Source organism: Ylistrum balloti, unplaced genomic scaffold, assembly GCF_031769215.1.
Source record: "Ylistrum balloti isolate Yb309-2 unplaced genomic scaffold, AGI_CSIRO_Ybal_v1 Utg370868, whole genome shotgun sequence".
Lineage (NCBI taxonomy): Eukaryota > Metazoa > Mollusca > Bivalvia > Pectinida > Pectinidae > Ylistrum > Ylistrum balloti.
Genome location: NW_026782496.1, coordinates 536,655 through 548,597, shown reverse-complemented (window position 1 = coordinate 548,597; position 11,943 = coordinate 536,655).

Sequence of the window (11,943 nt, the reverse complement as noted above, 5' to 3'; positions counted from 1 at the left end):
AAATAGCAGTCAATAAGTCAATTGGCAAGTGGAAACGGATATTCAAGAAAGCAACGAGCGACAATTAAGGAGGAAGTATACAAAGCACGGGAAGTGATAAACATTAATAAGTTGTGAGTTTAGGCATGTGGACAGTGTATCACCTGTTTCGCTTGCGTGGAAAAGGAGCAGATAAAGAAAGCTCATGTTATAACCACACACACCCATGTTTGAAAAGGGCTTTATATTAGTTGTAAATCCTATTGTTACTTATGTGCAATAAAATATGTTTAAATCAAATCAAAATCGAATCTATTAAGTTATCCATTTGCTTGGTTGTAACAACATCAATCCAAGTTCTGTATTTTCTAGTAAAAAGTCCGTGATTTGTTTGCAAGTCCAATGTAATGATAAAAAATGTACTAGATGTGATAATAGCACACTGACATAGTTTAATCTTCTTTCAGCCAAGTCCTGAAAGTCAACTATGTCAGATGAAATCAGAAACGTATGATAAAGGAACTTGTTTTTCTTCTTTTCCCGGTTATCTAATGCTAGAAAATACATGTTTGTATCTATTTTAATATCTTATCATTATGATTGTCTCTAAACCTTCTAATTATAACGTCTAAATTGATTTTTTTTCTGCACACGATGATTGTAGTATGGAATATATTGAACTGAAATACTGTATCAATTAGAATTAATTAGCCTTGCTGCGTTTATACAACAATTTTCTCCAAAAGTTCCTTACTAATCTTTTCAAAACAAATAGTAGAGTACAAATCTCAATTTTTAATTGGTATGCAACTTTTGTAACAAATACGTTTTGTTTACTTACGATTTTGTTTTTAACATAACGCATGTTTAAGCTATTCGCAACTGAAATATCACCCTTTATTGAAGAAAGTAATTTGTAAATCCGTGGCACTAAAAATCTCAATAATTTTTCGTTTGACCAATTTAAGTTTTATGATTCGTCATTTTAATATATTAGTATTATTTTTGTTACGTTTGTTTTTTGCCCCATTTCACTGGCCGAAAAATTGGCTCTGGTCAGGACGATCAGTGCAAAGATAGCATATATTTTTTAAGTGAATGGGGCACAGGAAAATAACAACTGAGAAGGTCTTGACGGCTCAATGAACAAACACAAAAGCTTATATATATATACCTGTTTTACATTTTGAATCTGATACCTAAATGTCTCTGTTTGGTCACGGTTGATTGGAAAGGAAAATGCAGCGCTTGACAATTCGTGGTTTACTTACATAATTGAAACAATGCAGAAATATTACAATTAGGAAATTGACCATCCGTGTAATTTCTGCTAGGACGGATGGGTGCGAGGGATAAAAAAGACCTGCTGCCGAGATATGAAAGTTGAATTGCCCTGGGGCGTATAGCAATTAGGATAAAGTAAACTTAATGATGATGAGCCAAGTTTTACATAATTAATTTGGGGATGACGTAGACAAACGTCTGAAATCAGGGCTGTGCACAGATGATGGTAATATTGAGAGAGAAAAATATGTTTAGAGGGGCGTGACAGTGACATGCGCTCTTGGGAGGGGATATAAAAATTTAGATCTTACTTGAGTTACTCGGTATCCCCTACATATTTATATAGGTATACGTACACTTAACTGTAAAAAGTTAAAGTGGGATATGAAATAAATTTCGAATGAGTAGATGTTAAATATAGCCTTGCGAAGTTAAACAACTGTCATTACTACCTTTAACCACTGATCATAGGGTAGGGGGTGATTCTGAAGTTATCGACACGTTACTGATTACACAAATTATATATAGAAACATTGTTACTGGCTGAGAAACAATTAAAAACCAAACAAAGCATTAGTCATGACTTGTACGTAATCACGACCGTACAAATTTTATCTGAAAATCTAATCTAATAGCTCTTATACCTATTTGTATTGTATTGACATCTCGTCCGATCTGTTTTTAAAATTGGCGAAAGTATCCGAAAGCATTCTGAACTATAAAACGAAATCAAGAATGAAGGTCTCTGTTATAGTCATGGCTGCATCGTGCACTTCTCGTTAAAAAGGTATAAACGTCAACATATTATATACATTGTGCCGTTCTTCAATAGTTCTCGCATGACTCGCCATTACTGTTTTTATTTACTGTAAGTGAATCGGTTAATAAATATTCACAATCATGGTTAAAAATTTCATACATACACAAACAAAATACATAGAGTGATAAGATTATAAATTTTTTTAAAAAAATGAAGAAAATATACAAAAATTCTAACTGAGACATTAAAATAAACTCCAGTGATAGTTGATATTCACATAAGCTTAATTATCTTTTGGTTATAACTTAGCCAATATGTGGAAATGTTGATTTCATTTCGTTAATAACACATGAAATCCTTTATTTCGAAGTTATCAAATGTACTTTGAACAAAAAACAATGCAACTAGGGGTAATTACTATATATAAACAACAGTCCGTCTTAATGACTCATCGGTACACGTACGTTGTAGTCGTATTTACCTGAACAGCGGTGGGGCTTTTCATCTAAAAATTGACACGACTTTACTTCAAATTTGTCAAAGTTATATTAATGAGCTGGAAAATTATTGCACTTGAGAGTTACAAACATATACTTGGCATTTTTATTTACCAAACGATGTATTGGTATTCCGAAATGTTGCTACATATTATTTAGTACAAAAATCGTTCACCTAGACCAGAGACGTATGTCTCTGTCTAGACCGAGAAATCTGCGCATGTGGTGTGTCCACAATAGCTGCATATGTAAATGAAGCAGTGAAAATTACCAGGTAACCAAACATGGACATGGTGTTAAAAATAACATAAATTTGAACATGCACGTATGCACTGTACATAGTACCGCATGGGTAACTGGCATGCAATACTTTTCAGTATTGTTTAGGACACGTAATTAATCTAATGATAATATCGGCTGACTTTACAATTTGTGAAAGCTGCTAGCGGGTTAACTTCCGTAATTCATGACCCTGGCTAGCTCTGTGCTGTCGACAGGCAGACCTAGCCTTATAGGGACAATCTCAAAAATATTTTTATTGGTATAAAGAAAAAAGTAACACTTTGTGGAGACAATCATAAACCCAGGGCATTTACTCAAATCCTAAACAAATTAATACTCCAGAAAAAGCACAGTCACATCACTCAAAGTGATGAAAGAAAATGGAATGGTTTCGGGTGCTGTCTGGAAACTGGCTGATAAAATAAAGCCCCTTGCAACTCGTGCCGATGTCACAAAAACTACATAATTGCAAGTTAGTTTAAGATTTTTGAAAGAAAAAAGGTCGCCGCGGTTTTCTTTCGTAATGAAGATCATTTCCACCTGTGAAACCTAGCGCAACGGTAAATGTTCAGTGTACCAATGAAATGAATATACTTTTTGATCATCAGCGTGAAACATGTCGGCGTTAAGTTGTACAACATGAAGGTATTTTGTCTACATAATGAATTCTCGTATCCTCCACAAATCATGGTACTGGACTCCCCTTTTATTATATATATTGACAGATTTGAACATCGCTTTCAAATTCACGGGTTTCATGGTAAATTACCGCGTAAATTGCATGTTTATCATACCGCCCTAAAATATGGTTGTGAGACAACCCCTAGTTTTTGTCTCGTCCTCTCCCGCGCCTTCTTCGGCAACATGATAGTTAAATAGGTCGTGACTCAACGCGTTTGCTGTGGCGAAAATCGCCTGATATATATATTTATATGTAAATCACACAATTGAAGGTTATTTATCTTAAAGGACACACTTTTTTTTATTAATTTAACAAGAAGAGATTGACTAGTTATTGAAATTGCTCATAAGTTTACATCTCGCAATTAATCCGAAACAATAATTCAATCGGTAGTCGGTACAGCGTGCCTGGTCTAGAATATCCACTAATAATTTTTGTCAAGTTGTGAGTGCAAAACTATATTATAAACTGGCAGCTGACTTTGATGTTATCAACACAATGGCTGTAACCGTTTTCAGTAGTGACCTTGTGAGTATATCCAGGGACGTCCCTGGTATATCATATGTACACTATTGCACAAAGTAACAAACAGTTTTGTATTTTTTTCATATATTTCTTGCATGTCTATAATACTTTCTTTTAGAATTTGCAATAGCTATATGTGCATTAGCTTATACATATAACTTTGCTTTGTAATAAAAACTTTCCTCAGTTAGATTACAATTTTGCATTATATAAAAATTTTGCCCTTTCCAAACATATATAAAGCCCTTTCCAAACATATTAATACACACACACTACGTGTACTAGGTGACAGTAGGATATGTTAACAATTAAACAATTTTTAAGCATTTGAACATTTTCATTTAATTAAAACGTTACAAAATAAACATATATTCGGAATTTACACATTGAAATGTATCAGTTGCATCACACTTACCTTTAAATGGCCCTTTATTTTTTATTGCTCTGAATAGTTTCGACATTTTTTCTGGTTTTGCTGACTTTAACAGTTCCGGGCATTTGTAAACTACTATTAAACGTAACTTTGTCGTCTTTTTTTCATCCAGAAAAGCAAACACGTCTTCTCTTTGCGGTCTCTTCTTGATCTTAAGAGGAAATTGCCTGGCGCTAAATTTAGAATGCTATATTTAGAAATTTAACCACAATGGACCTCTAGTCATTTAAATAAATATCACATGATTTCTACGGCGGCCAGTGATTGCTTCACGAGCAGGATTTCTGGGACACTACACATACAAACAGCACTACACTGGGTTTGGAAATTTTCATTCATATTTAATGGGATTTTCCAGAGAATGATATAGATATTAATGGTAAGATGTATGATAGATCTTGGTTTTTTATCTGGTTCAAAGACAAAATTCATGTAAGTATATCTATCAAAGAAGTACATTAACCGAAAAATATATTTACAACTTTTTTGTACATAAGTTACAAAATATTACAGCCTATCACAGCTACATATTGATTTTAGAATGATAAAATCTACATCTACGGCTACATATTAACTGCAAAATAATAGAGCCTATCACATCTACATATTGATTCTAGAATGATAAAATCTACATCTACGGCTACATATTAACTGCAAAATAATAGAGCCTATAAAATATTGATTCTAGAATGATAAAATCTACATCTACACATTAACTGTAAAAAAAAATAGATTCATATATCAATTTTATATCTACGGTGTATTTGTTACCTGTAAAATAGTAGAGTATCACAGATACACATTAACTGTTAAAAAAAAAAAAAAAGCATATATCAAAACTGGGTTGGTTAAATGGTTGGTTGGTTACAGGATTTCCATCTCCGCCACTCCTATCTCTCGGCATTGTCTCGCCGACGAGGAGATATAACACAAAGGACATTAGGTATGGACACGGTCATGACTTCTGTTTATTACAACTGGCGTATATTTTGACATAGTTATTAAGATATCCATTAAGAGATGTCGAGAGAACGTTTCACCCAGACAAGGAAATGTCTTTTTTCGCCATTTCTTCATAGGTTCCCTCATTCGTCAAGTCATATCATGGTGAATTATTTGTCAGTTTCATTTATCAAACATTCAGTGTAAAGATAATTTATTTTTCTCAAAGGTATAAATGTAGAGTACAGTGGTGTATGTGTCTACAGTCCTTAGAACACATATAAAAATATTAGTTCTAAAAAAGATGACCAGTTTCCCCTTTCTGGGTGTTACAACCCTTTTCACTTTGATAACAAGAGGCCCACAGGCCTTATCGGTCATCTGACTACAAAAAACTTTCAGCAAGAGGACGGGTTATTTTTCCATTTTGAATAAACTCTTACTAAGAAGCTGTTTTCCATGATGCAGATGGTAGCTTTGGTGAGGAGTATTTGACTGTAACAAGTGTTACCTATTTTTTGACACTATAGTTGGAGCTCAATCCAACTGATGAAACTTGAAGAAGTTTGAAATAGGTGTTGCACAGGAAAACCATGATTGCGCAATCATGTTACAAAATGGCCTCCCTGGTTGACAAGGTCGAAAAATAACAACACTTCATTGTCTACCGTTCCTTAACATTCCTACCAATGTTTAGCACAAGGGCACCAGTGGAACTGGAGAAGAAGTTTAAAATATGTTTTTACGAGATGGCAGCCATGACCATCCCAGGATCATTTCAGACAAACTGGAACTCAATCCCATTGGTAAACGTAAGAAGAAATTTGAAATGGGTGTTGCACAGAAAAACCATGATTGTGCAATCATGTTACAAAATGGCTCCCTGGCTGCCATGTCAAAATTTTGACACGGTCGAAAAAAAACTTTGTTGGCTACCTTTCCTTAACATTCATACCAATTATCAACTCAATGGCACCATTGGAACTAGAGAAGAAGTTTAAAATATTTTTTTCAAGATGGCGGCAATGACGGCCATCTTGGACTTAAGACCGACCTGAAAAATAACAACACTTGGCTAGGACCATCTCAGGATATTTTATGCAAGTTGGAGGTAAATACCACTGGTGGAACTTTAGAAGAAGTTTAAAATGTCAAAAGTTTACGCACAGCAGACGACGGTGGACGAAGCACAATGGTAACAGGTCATTATGACCCGGTAGTGTACATGTTTATTAACCCTTGGTTAGAAATGTGTGCTAAGACCCTTCGCTTCCCACTACAATAATTAGAAGACTTAATAGAAAAAGTGAATAGCATTGCAAAACCGCAACAATATATAACATCAAAAATGCATTCAGTCACAAGCAGAAATGTTCAGAAAATAGCCGAATCTCAGGATTATTAAATCTATAACATTGTATCATATCCCCTTCACAATGTTACTTATGCTGCTCAAACCCTTAGCTATCATTCCTAAAGGTCATACATTAGGATTAATGCTAAAATCAAGTGAAACATTGAAACCAGTAGTAATAATGAAATCAGTGGTAACATCGACATCAGTAGTAACACTAGCATCAGTAACACCATCATCAGAAGTAACACTAGCATCAGTAACACCATCATCAGAACTAACACTAGCATCAGTAACACCATCATCAGAAGTAACACTAGCATCAGTAACACCATCATCAGAAGTAACACTAGCATCAGTAACACCATCATCAGAAGTAACACTAGCATCAGTAACACCATCATCAGAAGTAACACTAGCATCAGTAACACCATCATCAGAACTAACACTAGCATCAGTAACACCATCATCAGAAGTAACACTAGCATCAGTAACTCCAAGCATTAGTAGTAACACCAGCATCAGTAGTTACACCAGCATCAGTAGTAACACTAGCATCAGTAACACCAAGCATTAGTAGTAACACCAGCATCAGTAGTTACACCAGCATCAGTAGTATCACTAGCATCAGTAACACCAAGCATTAGTAGTAACACCAAGCATCACTAGCATCAGTAGTTACACCAGTATCAGTAGTAACACTAGCACCAGTAACAACACCAGCATCAGTAGTGACACCCAGCATTAGTAGTGACAACCAGCATCAGTAGTGACACCAGCATCAGTAACAATAACAGCATCAGTAGTGACACCAAGCATTAGTTGTAACACCAGCATCAATAGTGACACAAAGCATCAGTAGTAATAATAGCATCAGTAACAACACCAGCATCAGTAGTCACACCAAGCATTAGTAGTAACACCAGCATCAGTAACAACACCAGCATCAGTAGTCACACCAAGCATTAGTAGTAACACCAGCATCAGTAGTAACAGCAGCATCAGTAACAACACCAGCATCAGTAGTAACAGCAGCATCAGTAACAACACCAGCATCAGTATTTACACTAGCATCAATAGTAAAACGAGCATCAGTAGTAACACCAAGCATCAGTAGTAACACCAGCATCAGTTACAACACCGGCATCAATAGTGGTATTAGCACCAGTAGTAACACTTGCACCAGTAGTAACACCAGCTGCAGCAGCAGTAGCGAAACTAGCATCAATAGTAACACTGACATCAGTAGTAACACTAGTATCAGTAGTTACACCAGCATCAGTAGTAACACAAGCCTCAGTAATAACAAACACCAGCATCAGTAGTGACACTAGCATCAGTAGTAACATCAGCATCACTAGAAACACTAGCATCAATAACAACACCAGCATCAGTAATGACACCAGCATCAGTAGTAACACAAGCATCAGTAATAACACCAGCATCAGTAGTAACATCAGCATCACTAGAAATGCTAGCATCAATAACAACACCAGCATCAGTAATGACACCAGCATCAGTAGTATCACAAGCATCAGTAATAACACCAGCATCAGTAGTAAAACGAGCATAAGTAGTAACACCTGCATCAGCAACAACACCAGCATCAGTAGTGACAACCAGCATCAGCAGTTACAACAGCATCAGTAGTAACACTAGCATCAGTAGTAACACCACCATCAGTAGTAACACCACCATCAGTACCAACACCAGCATCAGTAGTAACACCAGCATCAGTAATATCAAAAGCATCAGTAACAACACCAGCATCAGTAGTGATATATAAACTGTAACCCTGGCATCAGTAGTAACATATCAGCTGTAACACTGACATCGGTAGTAATATATCAGCTTTAACACTGACATCAGTAGTTACACCGACATCAGTAGTAATATATCAACTGTAACACCGACATCGGTAGTAATATATCAACTGTAACACTGACATCAGTAGTTACACCGACATCAGTAGTAATATATCAACTGTAACACCGACATCGGTAGTAATATATCAACTGTAACACTGACATCAGTAGTAATATATCAGCTTTAACACTGACATCAGTAGTTACACTAACATCGGTAGTAATATATCAGCTGTAACACTGATATCAGTAGGAATATATCAGCTGTAACATATCAGCTGTAACATTGACATCAGTAGCTATACTGACATCGGTAGTAATATATCAGCTTTAACACTGACATTAGTAGTTATACTGACATCGGTAGTAATATATCAGTTATAACACTGATATTAATAGTAAGATTTCAAAATGAACTATTGCTAAATGACTCTGTTTAGAAAAATGAAAAACTCAAATGACAGTTTCAAATGTTTAATGTTCTCATAGAAAAGACAGGAAGTCATGTCAACATTATTCAGTGTAAAAATTGGATAGTACCCAAGCAATTAAATCTAACCAATAAAATACAAATATGTGTATAAAATGTGTGGAGAAATAGGCAATGTAGTGAAATGTGGGATATACATCACATTGATTAAAAACCCTCTAAAACGTCATGGTAAATGCAGGTTTTGATTCATATGTATACAAAATGCTCAGGTAGTTTAATTCATTCCCTGCAGCACCAATACATTTTAGTTTTAAACAGCAATAAATCATCTCTATCATTGAGGCAAAAAGTATTAAACACAAAAAAAGGTTTTGTGTATTCAATTTGAGATTTGGAAAATTATGACAATCTAATAGGTTAAAGTCAGTTATAAAAATAATAAACATTATTTCATGAAAATATCAAGAATCAACAGTAAATGTTTGTCGTTGCTATCTTAAACAACTTTCTTTTACATCTTGCCCTAAAATATCCTCTCTTTTTTAAAAAAAAACAAAAAAAAAAGGTGTTCGGGTCTTTGGGCAGGTTTTGAACCTGTCCATCAGTCCAAGCATAGGGGTGAACAGAACTGATATATACATACTTACAAAGTTTTTAATGTTTCTAAGGCTTAATTTTCAATTAAACTGAATAGATAACACTGTATGTTGTTGTAGTTTAATGTATTTGATCCCTGTGACCATGTGAATGAATGTCAAGGTCATTCATTTCAACAAACGTGATTGCCCTTCAACCCAGCAGGCTACTGGTCCAATATCATGACCCTGGACCACTTGGTTATTGAGAAGAAGTTCTTTAAAGATTTTAACACATTTGACCCCTGTGACCTTGAATGGAGTTCTAGGTTATTCATGTGAATAACCTTGGTGGCCCTTCATCCTCTCATGCTACTGGCCCTAGGTCATTTTGTTACTGAGAAGAAGTCGTGTAAAGATTTTTAATACATTTGAACCCTATGACCTTGAATGAAGGCCAAGGTCATTCATTTGTAGAAATATGATATCCCCTCATCCCAACATGCCACTGGCCCAATATCATGACCTTGGACTACTTTTTTATTGTGAAGAAATCGAAAATGTAAATCATGTACAACATACTATGCACAAGCCCAGACAAAAAATTATTGCAATAGGTCACTTGAGACTTTTTATTTGTACATGTAATAGACTATAAAATAGAAATGACATGATAATAATACATTTGTGTGTACATGTCATTTTAAATAGTGACAGTATTAACTTTACAGCATGACAATTACACACATTCAAAGGAAGTTATATACATTCACAACAACAGAAATTACATAGTTATATCAGTGATTATGAAACCAAAATTACATTATATCAGCTAAAGGAACAAAAAACATTATTAGAGATGTACATTAATAAAATCAATTTCCATTTCAGTTGTCATACACACTGTTAAATTTTTAACAGAATTTTGTTCTCCAAAGAAGTGTTAAGACTTCATAGTATTTCCTACTTCAAAAATTTCAGCCTAATTATGGAATACAGCAGATATTCAATTACAAAATGATCTTCGCTATTGATTAGAGTAGACATCATGATAGCATATTATAGTCATCTACATCATGCCTGTATGTCACCTTCCTGTCCCTATTATATTCATGAAGATACTCAAAGAGACGCAAGATTTTGAAAACTTTTATGTCTTTTTATAATGAGATAACTTTCTGAAATTGGACTTTTTGTTGACAAGAAATTCTCAACAACAACATTCAAAATACATTTCTACTTAGGATCCATTTAAACAGTCATTAAATGTTGGTATTTTTTACTGGTTCTTTTCAAATCTTGATGCAATAAAATCGCTAAAATTAAAAAATTTAAAAAAAATTAATCAATAAAGGGATTTATCACTCATTTTATGACCTTAAAAGAATGCATTCTTTTTGCTCAAATCCTTGCAGTATTTATCTACCTTGGACAGAAATGTTGAGAAATCATTGATTTAGAATGGTCACATTCCCTTAATTATATAATGACATACAGGTAATATAAGCAAAATTGCATTTAATCAAAAAACAACTGCATCGTGTGATAGGTAATTAGCAGCAAATCAATGCAGAACTTGTTTACTGCAGCTAATTTTGTCTGTAAAACAATCCTTGGAATTTTTTCACATTTGAGGTCCTGCAAGGTACCATTCATACAAGATTATCCTGGAGGGTTTAAATAATTATTTTCGAAATGAATAATACCACAACAAAAGGGTGAACAGATTTGTAAAGGAAGACATATTTCAATTATAAAATACTTACATGTATACATTTATACATACATATAAAAACATTTTCAAAAATGAAATAAATCAACATTTTTCAAGAAAAGAAATTCTTAGTGTTTACCACAATACTTTGTATCTAAACATTAAGAAAAAAATTCACTAAAAACAATATAATTCTGACATAGACAAGCACAGAAAAATATTTCATAACTTATATCAACATGACAGGTTAACTCTGCTATAGAAAAATAATACTACACAACTACCAAAATACCTTACAAAATAAAATTATCTTTTTTGACATTCCTGAAGTCTGTGTCTAGAAATCCAATCCGATAGAACACAAACAAAATTGAAATAGATTAAAAACAAGAGGCCAAAGGGGCCTTAACGGTCACCTGAGGAATATATGTCAATAATTTGAGGATTTTAAAATGTTGCAAAAATGTAACAACACTTGTGCAGGACCATGTGTAAAACATCTGTACCAAGTTTGAACATGACCCACCCAATGGTTCTTGAGAGGAAGTCCATAATGTCTTAGCCAAACAGAGGCCAGGGTGCCCATCTTAGATTTTGAATCTCCCCAAAAAGTTAAAA